This window comes from Saimiri boliviensis, chromosome 15 (assembly GCF_048565385.1).
Source record: "Saimiri boliviensis isolate mSaiBol1 chromosome 15, mSaiBol1.pri, whole genome shotgun sequence".
Lineage (NCBI taxonomy): Eukaryota > Metazoa > Chordata > Mammalia > Primates > Cebidae > Saimiri > Saimiri boliviensis.
Genome location: NC_133463.1, coordinates 34,852,402 through 34,872,831, shown reverse-complemented (window position 1 = coordinate 34,872,831; position 20,430 = coordinate 34,852,402). Strand labels below are relative to the sequence as shown.

Sequence of the window (20,430 nt, the reverse complement as noted above, 5' to 3'; positions counted from 1 at the left end):
TAACTAAAAACTTTCCAAAATTGACAAAGGACATTAAGACACAGATTCAAAAAGTGCTGCAAACCTAAGCCTGGTAAACCTTAAGAAAAACACACCTATGAACATCATAGTGAAATGGAAAATCAATGACAAAGAAAAAAGTCAGAGGGGCAAGTAGATTATCTGCTTCTGGAGCCAAGGCTTTCCAGCTTGGGTAGCCAGGTGGTGTGGCCCAGGGTCCACCTGCAGCTGCTTTTTGTGTCAGTCCTCTGCCCTGCCAAGGTCATAAAGCTGGTTTGTGTTGGTAACGAGATGCTCTGAAGAGTCACATACCAGCTGCATCATGGTCCACCTCACCACTCTCCTCTACAATGTCTACCATGAGGGCCACTTAACATTTGCTTTATCCTTGGCACCTGCATCAACAGGCCCTTTTATAGCATTGTGGCTGCTCACAGCAAGTGTCCCAAGGATGGCCCTCTGGTAGAGCAGCTGGACTCCTAAGATCCATTTCCCAATAGTTACAGAGAAAATAATGTTTTCCTCAAACTGGACAGGATTCAGCATTGGATTGGCTGTGCAATCCACCTCTCTTAAGCCTATGGAAATTCTTCTGAGTCTTGCTGGCTTTTTCCCTCTGCAGTCTATGATGATCACAAATGCTGAGAGACTGTGAAGGAAACACGCATGTGAAGTCCTCTTAGCTTCTCAGAAAACAGATGCAATGGCTACAGAAACATAAGTGAGCTGACTTCAGTGGGCACAGCCGTGGGAACAAGGTCATGGTCCCCTTAAAACACTGTGCAGAGATCTTAGCTTTATTAGACTTGGAGGCTAATACATGGAGTAACCTGAGTCACCCTTTTCTTCTGGCCTGGCCTGAATAGGGCCCATGGAAAGATTTGTTCTTGTGTGACATTGAGCTGGGTCTATGTACTAATTCAGTTTTTCAGACTTTGTCTTTGGAAAGACAGTGGCTATGGGAGGATTGGACTTTTGAGTTGGACTGTGGGTCTCTTGGACAAGTTTACAATCTACTGGCTTCCAAGGTTTCCTGCTTCAAAGCCCCCATCCAGACTCTTCATGGCCCATTTGAAATCTTCATGTGCATCCCACAAGTTCAAAAAACAGTTGCCTTTCTTATTGATTTTGTACTTGGAGATTTATGTTGTCTTGCTAAACACACATTTGCAAATATACAAAGGTAGATTTGTTATGAAAATTGCTTTTGAGCTGGAATAACCTACCTTTTAAGAATGAGAAACTGCTGAGCTTAAAGGAGTTCAGGATGAATCAAGATTGAACTGTTCAAATGTGGCTGCAGTTCCTGCATGTATGATAGGTAGGATCCTTCTGAGAATACTATAATAGGGAATTATGACATCAAGCCAATTCAACTGTAAACCTTATTCTTGTACTTATCTTTCTTGCTGGTAATTTTATGGAGCAGGTTAAGAAAGCTGTTTTATGTTAGGATAAACTGTACACTAATTTTAAAAAAGAAAAAATTTTTTGAAGCAACCCAAGAGGGAAAATAAAGATTTTGTTTCTGTTTTCTTTGTGTCATTAGAATTAATAGGGGATTCCCATTTGAGTAATTATTACTTCCCCTCAGTTGCCTGTACCTAAAATGTCCATGATATCTCTCTTTATCTCAATTATATATCCAATTTATCAAAAGTCTTTTTCTTTGCAGCTCTAAAATATATCTCCAGCATATATTTTTTCTATTGTCACCAGAGTCACCAACACTTATATACCATCATCTCTATTTTGTATCAGTGTAATAGGCCCCAAGTGGTTTTGTCGGCCTTTATTCTACTTCTTCCAATCCATTCTTCATATCACACCAGAGAAATCCTTTTTAAATGCTACTAGGATCTTGTCACCTTCCTAATGAATACCTATCAGTAGTCTCCAAATGTTTTTAGGACAAAAATCAAAATTTTTACCATGTTCTACTAATTCAATCTGATACCTGCCTGCCTCAACAGGTTCAGCTTGCTCTACTCTTGTCAGCTCTCTACATTCCAGGCCTTCTTTGAGAAACACAAATGTAAAGTGCATCTTCCCACTTCAGAACCTTTATACAGAGAGACCAGATAGCATAGCAGTTAAGAAGAGTATGAGTCCTGAAGTCAAACTGGAGTCAGAGTCTGGATTTGTACCTATTACCTACAAGTTATAAGTTGTTTAACTTCTTGATGCCTCTGTTACTTCATCTGTTAACTGCACATTTTTGAAAATACCTACTTTGCCGGGCGCGGTGGCTCAAGCCTGTAATCCCAGCACTTTGGGAGGCTGAGGCGGGTGGATCACGAGGTCAAGAGATCGAGACCATCCTGGTCAACATGGTGAAATCTCGTCTCTACTAAAGTGCAAAAAATTAGCTGGGCATGGTGGCGCATGCCTGTAATCCCAGCTACTCCGGAGGCTGAGACAGGAGAATTGCCTGAACCCAGGAGGTGGAGGTTGCGGTGAGCCGAGATCGCGCCATTGCACTCCAGCCTGGGTAACAAGAGCGAAACTCCGTCTCAAAAAAAAAAAAAAAAAGAAAGAAAAAAAAAGAAAATACCTACTTTGTGAGTTATTGCACAAATTAAAAAATATATACAATTATTCTCGTTTTGCTGTGTTTCACTTTATTTCATGCATTAGTCTGTTTTCACACTGCAATAGAAAAAAATACCTGAGACTGGGTAACTTATAAAGGAAAGAAGTTTAATTGACTCATGATTCCACTTAGCTGGGAGGCCTCAGGAAACTTACAATCATGACAGAAGGGGAAACAAACATGTTGTTCTTCACAAGGTGGCAGGAGAGAGGAGTGCAAGAGAAGGGGGAAGAGCCCCTTATAAAACCATCAGATCTCGTGAGAACTCACTCACTATTTTGAGAAGATCATGGGGGAAACTGCCCCCATGATTCAATTACCTCCACCTTGGTCTCTCCCTTGGCACATGGGGATTATAGGAATTATGGGGATTACAATTCAAAATGAGAATTTGGATGGGGACATAACCAAACTATATAATCGCAGTTAGTAGATATGGCATTTTTTACATATTGAATGTTTGTGTCAACTTTGCTTTGAGCAACTCTATTGGTGCCATTTGTTTCCCAATAACATGTGCTCCCTTTAGGTCTCTGTGTCACATTTTTATAATTGTCACAATAGTTCAAAGTTTTGGTTATTTTTATATCTCTTATGGTGGTCTGTGATGAGTGATCCTTGATATTGCTGTTGTAATTGTTTTAGGGCGTCACAAAATGCTCACATATAAGATAACAAATTTAATCAACAAATGCTGTGTGTGTTCTGACTGCTCCACAGACCAGCTGTTCCTTCATCTCTTTCCCTCTCTTGGATCTTCTTATTCCCCAAAACACAACATTAAAATTAGGCCAATTAATTACACTACAATGGCCTCGAAATGTTTAACTGAAAGAGTCACACAGCTCTCACTTTAAATCAAATGCTATAAATGATTAGGTTTGGTGAGGAAGTTTATGTTGAAAGCTGAGATAGGCTGAAAGCTAGGCTTCTTGTGCCAAACAGCCAATTTGTGAATGCAAAAGAAAAGTTCTTAAAGAAAATTAAAAGTGCTACTTTAGTGAACATATGAATAATAAGAAAGTGAAACAGCCTGAATAATCATATGGAAAAAGTTTTAGTGGTCTGGATAGAAGATCAAATCAACCACAACATCCCCAAATCCAGAGCAAGGCCCTAATTCTCTTCAAGTCTGTGAAGGCTGAGAGATGTGAATAAGTTGCAGAAGAAACATTTGAAGATTGCAGAGCTTGGTTCTTAAAGTTTAAGAAGCTTCATAACATAAAAGTACAGGGTGAAACATCAAGTGCCACTGAAGAAGCTGTTGCCAGCCATCCAGAAGATCCAGCTAAGATCATTAATGAAGGCAGTTACCCAAAACAACAGATTTTCAATGTAAACAAAACAGTTTTATATTGGAAGAAGATGCCATCTAAGACTCTTATAGCTAGAGAAAAGTCAATGCCTGGCTTCAGAGCTTCAAAAGATAGCCTCTCTTGTGAAGGGCTAATACAGCTGATGACTTTAAGTTGAAGCCAGTGCTCATTCAGCATTCTGAAAATCCTACAGTCTTTCAGAGTGATGCTAAATCTATTCTGCCTGTGCTGTATAAATGGAACAACAAAGCCTGGATAATGGTACATCTGTTTACAGCATGGTTTACTGGATATTTTTAGCACACTGTTCAGACCTAATGCTCAGAGAAGTCCTTTCAAAATATTGCTGCTCATTGACGAAGCATGTGGTCACCCAGGAGCTCTGATGGAGATGTACAAGGAGACTGATTTATTTTCATACCTGCTACCCAACATCTATTTCCAGGAGGAATTTTGACTTTCAAATCTTATTACTTAAAAAATACGTTTTGTAAGGTTAGAGCTGCCATAGATAGTAATTCGTCTGATGGATCTGGGCAAAGTAAATTGAATAACTTCTGGAAAGGATCCACCATTTTAGATGCCATTAAGAACATCTGTGAAGTTTTTAGAAGGGCCATTTTACCTGTTTGGGAGAATGAACATGTGTTAATTTGGTGAAGGACGTTAAACATGGAGTGGCAAACAGTACAGAGAGAGGAAAGAGAATAACTAAGGAATTACACTGATTGAGCACTTCCTATGTACCAAGAACTGTGCTAATTACCATATGGCACATATGACACATTTTATTTTATTTTAAAATTATTTGTTTATTTACTTATTTATTTATTTTTAAGATGGAGTCATGCTTTGTTGCCCAGGATGGAGAGCAGTGGCATGATCTGGGCTCACTGCAACATCTACCTCCTGGGTTCAAGAGATTCTCTTGCCTCCAACTCCTGACCTCAGGAGAAACACCTGCCTTGGCCTCCCAGAGTGCTGGGATTACAGGTGTGAGCCACTGTGCCTCACCTGGCTACTAATTTCTGATACATTGATTCTAAAGTTCATCAAACGATAGATAAGAATATACAGACTTTTTCTTAAATGACTAATTCAAAGGAATTTGCTTTAACCAATATTAAAATATACTTACTAAGCTCCAAAGACCTAAACAATATTATGTCATCAACTAGAATCTACAGATAAGTGGCTTGAAAGGGACAGCCATAAATTACATATTTCATGTATGGATGCAAAAATTTAATATGTAGCAAAAAAAGATCAGAAGACTGTAGGAGAAGATAAGTTATTTAACAAATTATACTGGAAAAATTGGCTATTGTGAAAAATCTCAATATGGATTCTCAGCATAATAATGAATTTCAGTATATCACGGTTAAATGTAAAACATAATCAAACCACAAGAAATCCAGATTATATGCTCATTTAAATATATAAATAGCATATATACTAAAATTGAAACACTACAAATATTCGATGTGCAAATATTCTAATCACTCCTCTTAAAGTCAAAACAAAATACTTTCAAAAGAGTATATGTAAATAAATAATCAACTTGTCTTACAGTACATGAAAACAATGGAAAAAATGAAGGTAGCAAAGACCAATGAATTTCCCTGAATAAAAATTTAAACTGTTACATATTTAAAAAATATATAAATAATAGTGAAATTGGAAACATTTATAAAAATTAATTTGATTAGAATTTAATGCATTCAATATATAAAGAGGATATAAGAAGTGATAAAACATACTTTTATACTCCAGTAGAAAAGTAGGCAAAGAAAATGAATAGATAATTCTTAGAAGGAATTAAAAGAGTAAAACTATAATAATCAAAGGAATACTGAAGTATCAGTCTCTAAACATCAAATTGTCAAGATTTATAAAAGTAATGATACCCATCATTGGTGAGGAGGTAGTGAAGCAAATACTCTCCTAGGCTAGTAGTAAGGTTTTATAATAATTCAATCTTTTTAGAAAGTAATAAGTTAACATGCATTAAGAGTGGAAAGAGTCTAAGGTAGAGTGAGTTAGAAAAAAAAGAAAAAGAGCTGAGAGAGCCTTTTGCCTATAGGCCATTTTGAAAATTCTCTTCAAGAATACTAATTAAGGTAATAACAAATTACATATATAATTAAAATATATAAATTAAGTATGAATGACTGAGAATAAAACTGCATATATATTATAGTTGCCAATTTATTAATATGCACAAAATACACAAAAGTAATACACCAAAATATTAGCAGTAGTTAGCCCTAGGTGATGTGATTAAGAGTAATTTACTTTTCCATTCTTTATATTTCTTTGTATTTCCAATTTTGCCATGCTTCTGTAACTAGGAAAATTACATCATAAAATAGCAAAAGCAAAGTCATGTTAAAATAAACCTAATCATTGCTCACTTGTGACAGTCTGGCATGCATCATGTTTGTCTTATTCATCTCGTGGGTCTTATTTATATAGAAAAGGATTGAATCTATGCCTATGCCTTGAAAAGCATCAAGCATACAGTAAGGCATTCATGCATATTAAATAATTATTTAAAATGAGAGATTATAACCAGCAGGTGAGAGCCTGAATTTACTGATTCAAAAGCAGAAATAATTGTGAGGTTTTAAGTGTCTCCCAATTCTGCAGAAATGTTTATTGTAGTGTGGTGAATCTCTCAATTGCATTCATGTGCCACATAACTTTTCAGTCATGACAGACCACATATATCAAGGTGGGACCATAAGACTATAATGGAGCTAAAATATTTCTATCACCTAGTGACTTCGTAGCCATGGTTAGGTTGTGGTGCCATGCATTATTCATGTTTGTGGTGATGCTGGTGTAAAGAAACCTACTGCACTGCCAGTCATATAAAAGTATAGCATATACAATTATGTATAATACTTGATAATGATAATAAAGGACCACGTTACTTGTTTATGTATTTACTACACTATGTTTTTAATCATTATTTTAGAGTGCACTCCTACATATTAAAAAAGAAAAGTTAACTGTAAAACAGCCTCAGGCAGGTCCTTCAGGAGATATTCCAGAAGAAGGCATTGTTATAGGAGCTACACAGGAGATGACAGATGCATGTTTTTGATCCTGAAGACCTTCCAGTGGGACAAGATTGGAGGTAGAAGACAATGATTTTGCTGATTGTGACTCAGATTACTATGTGTACACTTATATCTTATGTTGTTTTTAGCAAAAAAGTTTTAAAAATTAAAAATTGAGAAAAGCTTATAAAATTAGAATATAAAAAACAAAATATTTTTGTATAGGTGAAAAATGTGCTTATGTTTTAAGCTAAGTGTTAGTACAAAAAAGCCAAGAAGTTTGAAACAATTAAAATTCATAAAGTAAAAGTTACAGTAAGCTAAGGTTAAATTATTATTGCAGAAAGAAATATATATTTTATAAATTTAGTATAGCCTAAATGTACAGTGTTTATAAAGCAGTAGTGTACAGTCATGTGCTAGGCCTTCACCTTCATTCATCACTCATTAACTGACTCAACCAAAGCAATTTCCAGTCCAGAAAGCTCCATTCATGGTCAGTGGTCTATACAGGTATACCTTTTTAAATCTTTTATATTGCATTTTTATTGTCACAGGATGAGATAGGAGGTCAGCACCACACACAGGTCACAAAGGCCCTGCTGATAAAATAGGGTGCAGTAAAGAAGCTGGCCGAAGCCTACCAAAACCAACAGGGCAATGAAAGTGACCTCTGCTCGTCTTTACTGCTCATTATATGCTAATTAAAATGTATTAGCATGCTAAAAGACACTCCCACCAGCCCCATGAGAGTTTACAGACGCCATGGCAATGTCCAGAAGTTACCCTACACAGTCTAAAAAGGGGAAGAACCCTCAGTTGCTGGAAACTCCCATCCCTTTCCCAGAAAACTGATGAATAATTCACCCTTTGTTTAGCATATAATCAAGAAATAACTATCAGTACGTTCAGTATAGCAGCCCATGCCGCTGCTCTGTCTATGGAGTAGTCATTCATTTACTCCTTTGCTTTCCTAATAAATTTGCTTACACTTTATGGATTTGCCCCAAATTCTGTATTGAGAGAGATACAAGAACCCTCTCTTGGGGTCTGATTCGGGACCCCTTTCTAGTAATAGTGAATTCCCCTAGTTTCTTGTGTTTTTATTTGTGATACAATTTTATTAGTAATACAATTATTTTTCTTACATTTAATATATCATGTTTATACTTAAAAAATGAATATGCATTAAATGAGGACACAAAACAAATCCATTAAATGTGTATTTTTCACTTCTCTAATAGTTTATTCTTGAAAATGCAACATAATTAGATCCAATTCTGTAGAGGGTAATTAATACTTAGCAAAACATAACAAGTTGTACATTTTTGTTTTTTAGGTAATATTTGTTTTTCATAGATCTTCAATCCTTACCTCTTCCTATCCTGTGAATTTTTTCAGTTTCTCTTCTAACTCCTAAAGATTGTTGAACCACTTTTAGCCTCCATTTTAAATATTAAAGCTAAGAAGAAAACCAGCAAAAAAAGTCACCTAAGTTATTGGTAATATTTAACAGTCCTATTTCTATTGCTGTATTTATTGTGTGATGTTTACTCTGCCTTTTCCTATTGTCCAAACATGCTTAGAATAAAAAGGCTTGTGTAAAACTACTATCTTAAAACCTAATATTGATACAACATGTAAGAAAAGGAAAAGAAGAATGTTAATAATGATGCCGTAAAGAATATTAAGAAGAAAGAAAGGGCTCTCCCTATCAGACCCCTTAAATAAAATCTCTCATCTGATTGATAGCAACAGGAGGCAGAACAACTCTAAGCAGACAGGGATGGGTCCCTGGTGAAACCCCACCTTCAAACCAGACAGTTTAAAGCCTGAAAGCCAAACTACAAGTCCTGCATAAATCCAGACTGGACTGAGAACTTCTCTTCCTATTTGGTGCACTTCCCTCTTATTGATCCTCACCTTTCACCTGTTTTACATATACCTACCCTTCCATTATTTGTTTTTCACATTGTCACACCCACCTTTGAGTGGTGCCTTTGTTTTAGCCTTGCTTGCGTACTCGCAAACCAATCAGCACACACTCCCCTACTCTGAACCCATAAAAGCCCCGGACCCAGTCACACTGGGAAAGATCACCTGACTTCGTGTGGGGGACCACCCTTGCATCCCCTCTACACTGAGAGCTGTTCTGTTGCTGAATAAAGCTCTTCTCCACCCTTCTCACTCTTCAATTGTCAGTGTAACCTCATTCTTCTTGGATATGGAACAAGAACTTGGGAACCACAGAACACAGGTACCAGCTGTAGCACAGGCAGGGTTGGGCACACCTGGTCCAGCTGCGGACTGAGCCCATGTGCAAATCAGGCGTGGGCCAGCAGGTTGAGTGTGCAGGGTGTCCCATGCCACAGGCAGAGGGCCGAACAAGGCCCAGATGGGGGCATCACCAGCCAAGGCAAAAGTGGCCAAGAAATACATACTGTGCTATGGAGAGCACAATAAAAAGTCTGCTGTACAAAAGTGCCTGTGAAGCTGAAGTCCTGGTTTCAGTAGAAATTCCCATATTGTCTAGTTACCTGTGTGAACCTGACTTGTTTCACTTCTGTAGTTCCAAGTAGTTTTCACTCAGCTGTACTGATCTGCCTTTGACAATATAAGCAGACGGCTACATGTGGTTTTGAGTGGTGAAATATGGTTAACCTGCCAATAAATTATCTCTACTGCTTTCAGAAACCCGGAGACCAACATAGTAGGTCTTTTTTTTTTTTTTCCTGCGTGACTCTCATTTGGTGAATGATCACTAACACCCATTCTGTTGATATGGGGTCAGTACCATTATACCAAATATAAATTGTTAAATGCAGAATTTCAGTTAGAATTGGCATTCTGTTAAATGCACATTGTAGTAATGGCTGATGGGAAGTTAGGTGCAAATTATTTCGTTGACACATATTTTACCCCAAGATTCAACTTAGCAAAGCCTAGCAACACTAAGGCTTTATTTTCACTGTTAATTCAGCAAAGAGGAATCGAGGTAAAGAGATTAAAATATTTGCCATTTAGGTATCTTGAAACAATCAAGGATTGGAGGTGGGAGAAAGAACACCCAGTTAACTTAAGTAGTGAATTAAAACCCTGGTTAGAAATTTAATCTATTTTCCATTTTGCCACATTACAAACCATTTCAGAAGGTATAGCCTGAGAGTTACTGGAATTGCAGGAAAGCACAGGGACATACCAATGTACCTAGCCATTCATTGCCAATATTTTTTTTTGAATGAATTAATCAGTTGCCTATGCAAATTAGATAAATTCATTGATTTATAATTTCTATAGTTTTAAATCATTCTTGTTTTCATTCTGCCCAACACTTGAAAAAAATATTTTGTCCATGTCTCTTTGTCTGGGTATGTATGATAATGTAGTGTAAATAAATTAGACTAAGAGAATTTGACTCTACCATATATTTGGTTTGTTGAAGTGACCACAGACCAAAATAGATCAAAGACCACAATATATTTGACATTTGCGAAACTAAAGTATATTATGATGTTTATCTGAGGATCACAGAGGATAAACAAAATGCGCATGGAAAGGTGCTATAAATTCTTGCCATGTAATTTCTCATGGTCTTTAAATAATTATTAAGTTTTTATGCTAGCTGTTGCCTAAGGAGGTTATAAACAGATTTTTGTCACTTCACTATTTTTTTCTTTGTCTAAAGAACAAAAATGTATTTGTCTTTCTAAAAAAAAAAAGTGCACACGAGAACACCAGAAGGAACTATTTTACCCTTAAGTGACTTAACCTTTTAACTCAGGCTGTGTTGAAATGTAAAGAATATTGTGTGATCTGTTTCCATTTCCCCCAAGTTTTGTCTCAATTTGTTCACAAATTCATATGAAGGGACAAAGTCAACTCTATGAATATCGTTCAAGTCACATCTTCACAGTGGCTAAAAGGGGTGTACAAGTGAGGAAAAAAATTAGCCCTCATTGACTGCCAAAAGTCTCTTCTGTATTGTAAAAAAAATTTTAATTGCATTCACTGATGACAAGTGTGGGTGCATTTGGCAGACAAGGGGAAAGGACTTTGCTATGTATCTGCTGTTCGAAAATTCTTCTCATTCTGCTAACACTTTTCCTCTTCATGTCATCAAAAATAATTTTTTACTGATTATGTTGACACCCTCATAATGCCAGAATTTTTCTTACATCTCAGATGTAACTGTCTGTCATGATCTACATTCAAGTGTGTTGTCTTTTTTTAATATAGCATATATGTAAAAAAATACTTTTGAAACTACCAAGTTTAAGTTTTACTTTGCTTTATGAAGACTAGTTCATATCTACACAAGAATGGATAGGCAACACATTCATTTTCAACCTTCAGAAACTAATTTTATCTTTCCTTCCAGTCTTAAAGCATATTAAGCCACCACGTTAGCCTACAACAGAAAGTAGTGTAAAATGAGACAATTTTAGAAGGTGAATTACTTTTGTCATTTCACTTGTGAAATGGGTTTTTTCAGGATATTTTTAATTTAAAAGAGATCTAATCTTCCAACAATAAAAATGGGAAAAATAAAAATTCACTGTAGGTTCTTTTATATAATAATTGTGTTCTTGAAAATGTACTTGGAAACCACATCATATTTTTTCATTGGCTTGTTTCATACTTGAAAGATGTGTTCAGGCTCTTTTGCAAACCATATATTCAAAAGAATCTTTTTGGAACAACACTTGACTTTATAACATTGCTGGTATCTATATCTTTCACTAACTGGCCTCTTCTTTAACCATTTTTGTTACTGGTGATAAAAAAAATTATGAATTTTTTTCTTTAGATCATAGCATATGATTTCTGCAGCTTCTGCAAATAATCCCCCCTTCTCCTTTCTCAATTTCTAATAGAATTTAATGGAAGACTCTAACAGATAATCTCATGATAAATTAGAATAGAAGGTTAATAATTTTTGTGGCTTTGTGCTTTCTGAATTATGTTCAACTGCAGATCACTTTGCTTAGAAAAATAATAACCTACCCAAAATAACTAGGCAATAAGAAAAAAAAAACCAAGTGGAAGCATCAAAGAGACAGAACAAAAGCAAAATATCAAGAAATAGGATTAAATCAATAAAAAAACCTGAGGGAGAAATATATCTATATCTTTTTCACAATTAACCCTGTTGAAGGAAAACTCCTAGAACAACATAGTGTCCATGGAATCTGTTTAAAGTATGACCACTGAATCATTAAATTTATATGGTAAGTCATAGATATATCTAGTAATCATCCCTACAAGTAGCAAATAATTGTCAAACAAATACTGAATAAGATTTTCCATGACATTGACATACTGCTTGGTCAGGTTTCTCATCAAGAATTTCAGAAACACAGATGCTCTAGTTTGTCAATGGAATTTCTCACTCTGTCACTCCAGCTAGAGTGCAGTGACCTGATCATGATTCACTGCAGCTTCTACCTCCCTAGCTCAATGGATCCTCCTACCTCCGCCTCCCCAGCAGCTGTAACTATAGGCATGTGCCACCATGCCCAATTAATTTATTTTTACTTTTTTGTAGAGATATAGGTTCACTATGTTGCTCAGGCTGGTCTTGAACTCTTGGGCTCAAGTGATCCTTCCGCCTCAGCCTCCCAAAGTGCTGGAATTACAGATATGAGCTGCTGTATTTGCTTGTCAAGTGCTTTTTTTTACTATTGTTTAGTCCTTGTTGGGCATAAGCAAGAAAAACATTAAAGATCAAAGAAAAAGAAGGTTCCATTGAAGGAAATGTGATAAAAATGCTATAATCCATCACTGTCCTAGAGGCACTTGCAATCCAGATAGGTAGCATAGTCATACTCAAAGAAAATACATTATTTGACAAAAATGTACAGCTACAAAATACAAAGTAAATACTTAAAATTCAATTGGGGGTGAGAGATAAAATTAATTTATTTATATCAATTGGAATATCAAAATACAACAACTCACCACTCAGATACCTGTTCACCAAATAATCTTACTTAAATTCGATTTTAATTTAAACATTTTAATATACAGTAATATTAGAGTTTCACCTTACAGTCTTGATTTGCAATTTTAACTATTTTTTACTTATTGGAAGACCATGCCCTCATAACTGAAAAATCTGTTGATAAATTTCACTATTTATCTTCTGAAATTAGTGGATTGGCCTTTTAAATGTGTATCAATCCTTCAGGTGAGAAAGAGAAGATTATTGGCGAAATCTACCTATTTCATTCAGGACCTTCGCACTTGCCTGTCCCTTCTCTACCTCATTAACTATGGATGCCACAAAGGGAACTGCTTAAAAGTAGTCTTTGAGTGCCAGGCTCGGTGGCTCACGCCTGTAATCCCAGCACTTTGGGAGGCTGAGGTGGGTGGATCACCTGAGGTCAGGAGTTCGAGACCAGCCTGACCAATATGGGGAAACTCTGTGTCTAACAGAAATACAAAATTAGCTGGGCGTGGTGGCTTATGCCTGTAATTCCAGCTACTCCGGAGGCTGAGGCAGAAGAATCGCTTGAAGCCAGGAAGTGGAGTTTGCGATGAGCGAGATCGTGCCATTGCACTCCAGCCTGGGTAACAAGAGCGAAAAGCTGTCTTAAAAAAAAAAAAAAAAAAAAAGTAGTCTTTGAGCTACTGTCACTGTATGGGGTATTTGCTGCAGTTTTTTCTCTCTTGTTTCAGTTTCCGCTTTGCTGTGTCAGCTGTATGGAAAATGGCTTGAGTTATTCCCACCGTTGCCAATGAAGACGAATACACACAACAGGATTAGAAGGGGGAAGTGGCAGTAGGGAGAGATGGAAAGAACATACTCAGGACGTCTGGAGAAGAGGCAGAAGATGAAAGCAGAGACTGTATCCTGTCTCAAGTGAGGAGACAGGTCTACGAGATTGAGAGAGCACAGAAAGTGTTTTGAGAGACTTGTGCATGGGAAACCAAGAGTCACTGAAAACAAACTCAAATTTTTGTTGTAATCTCTAAAAGAATGTTAAAGAGATACCTATTTTTAACCCACATCGACATTTCTTAAATTTCTCTTTCTCTGAGCATTTCCTTATTTATTGAGGATAACAATCTTTTGTCACATAGATGTTGTAAATATTTTTACATGAGTTTTATATGATACAATCACACCTTAATTGTATCACATAACATTTTTTATATTCATAAGTTTTATAATTTTGATATTCAAACCTTTTAATTTTATAATTATATTTTTAGTATGAAGCTTGCCAATGTGTTCCTTTTGCCAAAATTAAATATTTGTTCATATATTTCTAGTTATTCTATTATTTTATTTTTATACTTAACTCCTTAATCGGTTGATTTTACCCATCTCACAATCAATCATTCTTAAGGTAACTCAACATTTCTTACAATTTTAAAAATTACTTTTATTACATACGAAAGATTTAAACACTTTAAACTGTATTTAGAGGATATATTCTGCTTCACTAACCAATCATTTAACACATGTATAATATATAATTAATTTTTGTAGTTTTATAACATGCTATCTGGTGAAATAAACCTTCCTCAATCATTATTATTCCTCTCAATGTTTTCTTGGCCTTAAAAAAAATAGTGGTTAAATAAACATAACATAAAATTTGTAATCTTAACCATTTTTGATGTGTACAATTCTGTGACATTTAAGTACATTCAAAATACTGTGCAGCTATCAACTCTATTTAGTTCCAAAACGTTTCATCATCTTGGAAGGAAACCCTGTACCTATTGGAAAAGTCACTCACTTTTCCATCTCCCCTTAGCTTGTGGCAACCACTAATCTGCTTTCTGTCTCTAATGGATTTGTTTATTCTGGGTATTTCATATGAGTGGAATCACGTAATATTTGTTTTTTGTATCTCTGGCTCATTTAATTTAGAATAATGTTTTCAAGTTTCATCCATGTTATGGTGTGTATCAGTATTCATTACTATGATTGGATATTATTCCATTGTATGAATACACTCAATTTAGTTTATTTGTTCATAGGTTGATGGACATTTGAGTTGTTTGCACTTTTTGGCAGGTGTGAATAGTGCCTCTATGAATACTACTGTACAAGTTTTTGTTTAAATACCTGTATTCAATTCTTTTAGGAGTGGAATTGCTGGATCATGTTAAGACCATTGTTTAACTTATAGAGGAACCACCAAACTGTTTGTGACAATGGCTATGCCATTTTACATTCACACCAGCAATATACAAGAGTTTCAGTTTCTCTACATTCTCACAAACACTTATTTTCTGTTTTTATTTATTATAGGCATCCCAGTAAATGCGAAGTGCTATTTCATTATGGCTTTGATTTCCATTTTACTAATGACTAATGATGCTGAGCAAACTTTTCATGTGCTTGTTGACTATTTGTATTATCTTCTTTGGAGAAATGTTTATTCAATTCCTCTGCCCATTGGCTATTTTTGCTTGTTCATTTTTCTACAGAAAAGTCACTTAATCAAATTCTATCTGAAAGAGGGACTTTGAAATTTTGATGACCATTACAGGCTCATGCCTGCAATCCCAGCACTTTGGGAGGCCAAGATGGGAGGACTGCTTGAGGCCAGGAGTTCAAGATCAGCCTGACCAACATAGTGAGACCTCAATGTCAAAAAAAAAAAAAAAAAATCAAAAATTTAAATTAATTTGTATAGAAATTTGTATAGAATTAGCATCCACATAATATTATTTTACCATCTAGTAATCTGATATGTCTCCTTGGTCATTAAAATATTTTATGACTCTCAAAAGTGTAATAGTTTTTTCAGAAAAATGTTTTGCACAACGCTTATAATTTTTTTAAGCTTATAAACATTATCCTCAGGCTGTCCTTCCTTCTTCCCTCCCTTCCCTCCCTCCCTCCTCCCTTCCTTCCTTCTTTTCTGTCTTCTTTCCTAAGTGAATTGAATCTCCTTTTTCTATTATTATATTTTCTGTAGCTTTATTGTGGTGATTATTTCACAATATTTAAATATATTGAAACATTAAATTGTACATCTTAAGTATATAAATTCTATGTCTCAATGATAGCTCAATAAAGCTGAAATTTTTTTCTGATACTTCTTTTGAGACAGGATCTTGCTTTGCTGCCCAGGCTGGAGTACAATGGCTCAATAATAGTTCACTGAAGACTCAAACTCCTGGGCTCAGGTGACCCTTCCACCTCAGCCTCTCAAGTAACTGGGACTACAGGTATGTGCCACTATGCCCAGGTTATTTTATTTTATTTTATGTATTTATTTGTTTATTAGTAGAGATGAGGTCTCACTATATTGCCCATGGGACAAAAGAATACCCCACTATAATACGCCATGGGACAAAAGAATCTGAACAACAGCCTTCAGCCTTAGACCTTCCCTCTGATGGAGCCTACCCAAATGAGAAGGAACTCGAACTCCTGGCCTAAAGCAATCCTCTCACATTGGCCTTCCAATGTGCTGGGATTACAGGCATGAGCCACTGCCCCCAACCTGAAAATTTGTTTTAAAGAACAAATGTTCTAAACAATTATTCCTGATACCTAGCACATGGTAGGCCATTTTACTAGTGATCCACTTTCTCTTCCTCCTCTGAAAGTTTCTGTTACTTATATCTATCAATAAGATTTAGTGCCTGGTTCTATGCTGCTTTATATTACTGTCAAGTTGTTTTATGTAGGAAAGCACTTTCTTCTCACTGATATTTCAAACTCTTCAAGGGAAGGAATATCTACATCATCCATGCCTTTTGTATTATCCCTAGTACCTAATACAATTATTAAGAGGTTACCAATTACCTTATTAGGGATTATCTTACTATAATAGTTGTAGAAGAAAGCCTATTATCTAGATTTCTAGATAAGCATCTACAGAGTATTGAAATAATTTCTAGAGAAGCCACTGCAATATTACCTGTGGCTGCCCACAAACCAATGGTTAGTGGAGGCAGGGGCTGACTGAGAGTGTCAGCTTGCTCCAGCTGGGACAGACGGAGCAGCCTGCTGAGGCTCATATCGTGAATTTTAGCTCCAGAACAACTGCAAGAACAAACTGGGAATCCTGAGAGAACCCTCTGAAGGAAGCAGACTGCTCCTGCAGGACTCAGGAGACACCCCAAATACTCAGCTGCAGCAAAACCTGCCCAAGGAGAGTCTGAGCTCAGACATGCCTAGTCCTGCCCCCACCTGATGGGCCTTCCCTATTCACACTAGCTGCTGAAGACAAAGGGCATTTACTCTTGGGAGTTCTAAGGCCTGATCCACCATCAGGTTCCTCTCTATACTACCACAGCTGATGCTCTCTGGAAAGCACCACCTCCCAGCAGGAGGCCAATCAGCACAAAAACAGAACATTAAACCACCAAAGCTAAGAACCCTCACTGAGTCCATGTCTCCCCTCTCTCCCCAATACCTCTCCAGGAACAGGTGCTGGTATCCATGGCTGAGAGACCCATAGACAGTTCACATCACAGGACTCTGTACAGACAACTCCCAGTACTAGCCTGGAGCCAGGCAGACTTGTTGGGTGGCTAGACCCAGAAGATTGACAATAATCACAGCAGTTGGGCTCTCAGGAAGCCACAGCTGCAAGAAAAAGGGGACAGTACTACATCAAGGGAATACCCCATGGTACAAAAGAATCTGAAAAATAGCCTTCAGCCTTAGACCTTCCCTCTGACACAGACTACCCAAATGAGAAGGAACTAGAACACCAACTCTGGTAATATGACAAAACAAGGCTCTTTAACAGCCCCCATAAAATCACACTAACTCACCAGCAATGGATCCAAACCAATAAGAAATTCCTGATTTACCTTAAAACGAATTCAGGAGGTTGGTTATTAAGCTAATTAGGGAAGCAATAGAGAAAGGCAAAACCCAGTGCAAGAAAAAAAACACACACAAGAAGTGAAAGAAGAAATATTCAAGGAAATAGCATGAAGAAAAAACAACCAAAAAACTTCAGGAAACATTGGACCCACTTATAGAAATGCAAAATGCTCTGGGAAGTCTCAGCAATAGAATTGAACAAGTAGAAAAAATAAATTCAGAGCTCGAAGACAAGATCTTCAAATTAACCCAATCCAACAAAGACAAAGAAAAAAGAATAAGGAAATACGAACAAAGTTTCCAAGAAGTCTGGGATTATGTTAAATGACAAAACCTAAGAATAATTGGTGTTCCTTAGGGAGAAATCTAAAAGTTTGGAAAACATATTTGGGGGAATAATCAATGAAAACTTCCTCAACCTTGCTAGAGACCTAGACATCCAAATACAAGAAGTACAAAGAACACCTGGAAATACATCACAAAAAGATCATTGCTTAGACACATAGTCATCGGGTTATCCAAAATTAAGATGAAGAAAAGAATCTTAAGAGCTGTGAGACGGAAGCACCAGGTAACCTACACAGGAAAAATCTGTCAGATTGACAGCAGGTTTTTCAGCAGAAACTCTACAAGCTAGAAGGGATTGGAGCCCTATCTTCAGCCTCCTGAAATGAAACAATTATCAGCCAAGGATTTTGTATCCAGTGAAACTAAGCATCATATGTGAAGAAAAGATAGTCTTTTTCAGAGAAACAAATGCTGAGAGAATTCGCCACTACCAAGCCACCACTATAGGAACTACTAAAAGGAACTCTAAATCTTGAAACAAATCCTGGAAACACATCAAAACAGAACGTCTTTAAATCATAAATCACACAGGACCTATAAAACAACAATACAATTTGGAAAGCGAAAACAAAAAACCAAGGTACCCAGGCAACAAACAGTATGATGAATGGGATGATACCTCACATTTCAATACTAACATTGAATGTAAGTGATCTAAATCAGGCGTCCCCAAACTACGGCCCGAGGGCTGCATGCAGCTCCCTGAGGCCATTTATCCGCCCCCCTCCCCGCCGCACTTCAGGAAGGGGCACCTCTTTCATTGGTGGTCAGTGAGAGGAGCACAGTATGTGGTGGCCCTCCAATGGTCTGAAGGACAGTGAACTGGCCCCCTGTGTAAAAAGTTTGGGGACGCCTGGTATAAATCCTCCACTTAAAAGATACAGAACTGCAGAATCAGTAAGAACTCCCTAACTAACTATCTGTTGCCTTCAGGAGATTCACCTAATACATAAGGTGTAAATTTCAAGTAAATTTCAAGTAAAGGGGTGGAAAAAGGCATTTCATGCAAATAGACACCAAAAATGAACAGGGGTAGCTATTCTTATATCAGACAAAAACTTTAAAGCAACCGCAGTTAAAAGAGACAAAGAGGGACATTATATAATGGTAAAAGGACTTGCCCAACATAAAAATATCACAATCCTAAACGTGAATGCACCTAACACTGAAACTCCCATATTTATAAAACAGTTACTAATAGACCTATGAGATAAGATAGCAACACAAGAATAGTGGGGGACTTTAATACTCCACTGGCAGCGCTAGACAGGTCATGAAGACAGAAAGTCAAGAAAGTAACGATGGATTTAAACTATACCCTGGAAAAAATAGACTTAACATATATACAGAACATTTAATGCAACATCTAGAGAATACACATTCTATTCAACAGCGTGTGGAACTTTCTCCAAGATAGACCTTATGATAGGCCATAAAATAAGCCTCAATAAATTTAAGAAAATTGAAATTATATCAAGCACGTGCTCAGACCACAGTGGAATAAAACAGGAAATTAATTCCAAAAGGAACCTTTGACACCATGCAAGTACATGGAAATTAACCTGCTTCTGAATGAGCATTGGGTCAAAAGTGAAATCAAGATGGAAATTTAAAAATTCTTCAAACTGAACGACAATAATGACATACCTATCAAAACGGGACGGCTGGCTGGACCCAGGGCCTGGCCCTGTCTGGGCCTCCCGTGCCAATACTGTGACTTACCGACAGTGTGACTGCTGGGTAGTTCTGCAGCCCTTCCCGTGCTGCTTGCAACAGTCCCAGGCTGCTGGGGAGCAGAGGCCAGACTGAGAGACTATGCTAAGGAAAACCGAGTCCACAAGGGGCATGGTTTCAAAGGCAAGAGCTTCCCTCCATCTACATCTCCATCCGGTAACGTAAAGTTCTTTGTCTGACTTTCCCAGGTGTGGGTAGCTAGAAATTCCAGGTGAGCCTCTTTGTTCAAATAGCTCTGAAAAGCCGTCGGAGAAAGGGCCCCTGTTGCAGATCTAGCAGCCAATCCAGTAACCAAGTGAAAGATCAATCACTCCAGCAGAAGGTTGAAAGAATTTCTCTCATTGGACAAGAACATGAATGGGGCTGGAATAACTCCAAGGTTAAAAACCCACTGCCCCTTACCTGTGTGGATATCCCCTCTGGATTCTCCTTCCACAGCAGCATGGGAGCTCTCTCTCCTCTCTCTTTCTCTCTCTGCCTAATAAATCGCTCTCTACTAAACTCTTTGGATCCATGATATTTATTCGAATGGTAAGCTCACTGCACCTCCAGGGCCCCTTCCCCCAT

General features: G+C 37.1%; 1 pseudogene; it reads left to right on the top strand.

The window, feature by feature from the left end:
- The first annotated feature begins 280 nt into the window (after window positions 1–280).
- Window positions 281–721, top strand: LOC101047001 (small ribosomal subunit protein bS16m pseudogene; annotated as a pseudogene).
- The last annotated feature ends 19,709 nt before the right edge of the window (window positions 722–20,430 follow it).